Here is a 2,326-nt window from a genome sequence, read left to right on the forward strand (position 1 = left end):
TAATTGTACTTTAAAAAATTATAACCTCTTGGCCAGCAGGTGGTTTGGTGGTAAGAGCACTGTACTTCCACATGACTGACCATAGGTTGAATCCTGGACCTGATGACTTGCTTTCTCACTTTCTCTCTTTCTCTCTCGCTGTCTTGCTTTGTCCCTCTCTGGTCAAATTAAAATAAATAAGTAAAGTTAAATAAAATAACTCTGTAAAATAAAAATTGTAGTCTAATATTTTATTCCTTTCTTCATTTTTTTCTCTTTCTTCCTTTGATTCATGAAACATTCACTGAATTCAAGACATTAAGAGAGACACTTCTTGGGACCAGCAGTTAGCGTAATGTCTATGCCGCTGGACTCCCATGTAGTCAACTGCGGTTCGAGTCCTGGACCTGGTGGCTTAAACTCACGCTGGGTGCGTGTGCGTGCGTGCCCAAGAACCCGAGAAGAGAATACAGGAGAAGGGATTGCAGCGTGGCCATCCCCCGTCAGAGGGGGTTGATTTCTCGCTTTCTGTCTCTCTGTCTCTCTCCGTCTGTCTGGCAAGCGCACGCCCCCTATGGCAAAAATCTCTCAAAAAAAAAAAAGAGAGAGAGACACTTCTTAAGAAACTCCTAGTTGAATTGTGTCCCGGCCTGCAGGACAGTGGAACAGGTTCCTTGGGGGAGGGAGTGAGAGATGGGACAAATACGTGCACACACAATACGAGGTGCTGGTCAAGTCGTCTTCTTCCGTCTACTTCCGTTTATTGAAGAGAAATGGCGAGTTATATACAGCTGGTGGGAACCAATTGGTTACCCAAAATGCAAATGAGATACAACAGCATGAACCAATCATTGATGTGGGTGGATCTCTCCCGTTGCCTAGAAACCCAACCACTTCTGGGGAGAACAGTTGGTCACATGATTTCTGAGAAAAGATTTGCTCAGTGAGGAAGTGAAGCCTAATGGTTTCAAGATGGCAGATAACTTGAGATGGCCTCCGTATGCAGTGCTCGCCACAGAATTGGGGATGTTGGAAAGTCTTAGCTAGCTTGTTAGGGTTAGATAGCACATGCAAACAGATGGTGACTTAGCACCAGCATTTTTCCTTCTCTCTCAAGAATATAACACTAAACTTAAACTTTTCATTTTCACTTAAAAATTCCATTTCTCAAAGAATATCATACTTTATACCAGTTCCTTCATTTCCCCCCTTTGTTATTATCAAAAACATTCATGAATCAAATGAGTGGTTTGCTATCAGCTCAAGCTGTAATCTGCTCATCTCCTTGATCACTTCCTCAGATGCTTTGAGATCTTTGATAGCTAGAATTCCTCTTCCTGCCATCTTCTGGGGAGCCTTAGTGAACACATAGCAGATGCTTATACTAGAGTATCTTGGAGACCTTGTGACTTCTTTTTTTTTTTTTTTTGAGAGGTTTTCGCTATAGGGCGTGTGCGCTCGCCAGACAGACAGAGAGACAGAGAGAGAGAAAGCGAGAAATCAACCCCAGGGGGGATGGCCACACCACAATCCCTTCTCCTCCATTCTCTTCTTGGGATCTTGGGCATGCATGCACATGTGCCCGGTGTGAGTTCAAGCCACTAGGTCTGGGAACCGAACCGCAGTCGACTACATGGGAGTCCAGCGACATAGCCATTACACTTACTGCTGGTCCCTGAGACCTTGTGACTTCTAATGGTCTTCACTTCCTTTCCATTTTGGCCTTTCACACCGATGGCCTCACCTTGTCTTTTGCTATCTAGCAAGGCTGCTTTGCCCATGAGGTCTTTAAGGCTGATACTCCACTCTGATTTTGGCTTCTGATCTCCTCACTCTGTCACTCCCTTTTTCATTACATCACATGAAATATCATCAAGGTCTTCAGTTTTTCTATTTCCCTGAATTTTACATAAAGTACTCCTTGTTTCATTAATTTTTCTTTCTTGGGTAATGTAGACCTTATTGTGCCATCTATCTGGTATGTGTGTAAATGGAGAGAAACATATATTCAATTTGCTTCAGTTTACCTATTTTTATTGATATGATTTGCATACAGTGAAATGCACAAGTCTCACATATAGCTTAAAGAATTTTTGCATATGTATGACCTATGTAACTACTACCCATATTAAGATATTGAATATTCTCATTTCTCCATAGAACTTTCCATCAATAACTACCATCTAGCTGTAACCACTATCATGACTTCTAATCAGCAGAGTTGAGGTTTTGCCCACCCTTGAGTTTCCTATTAGTGGGAGAAGTCTCTACTTCATAGAAATCAAGATTTAAATAAATTATATGTACTGATCATTGTATTGTGGGAACTATAGGTTTTTTTCTTTTT

Source organism: Tupaia chinensis, unplaced genomic scaffold, assembly GCF_000334495.1.
Source record: "Tupaia chinensis unplaced genomic scaffold, TupChi_1.0 Scaffold147534_1, whole genome shotgun sequence".
Lineage (NCBI taxonomy): Eukaryota > Metazoa > Chordata > Mammalia > Scandentia > Tupaiidae > Tupaia > Tupaia belangeri.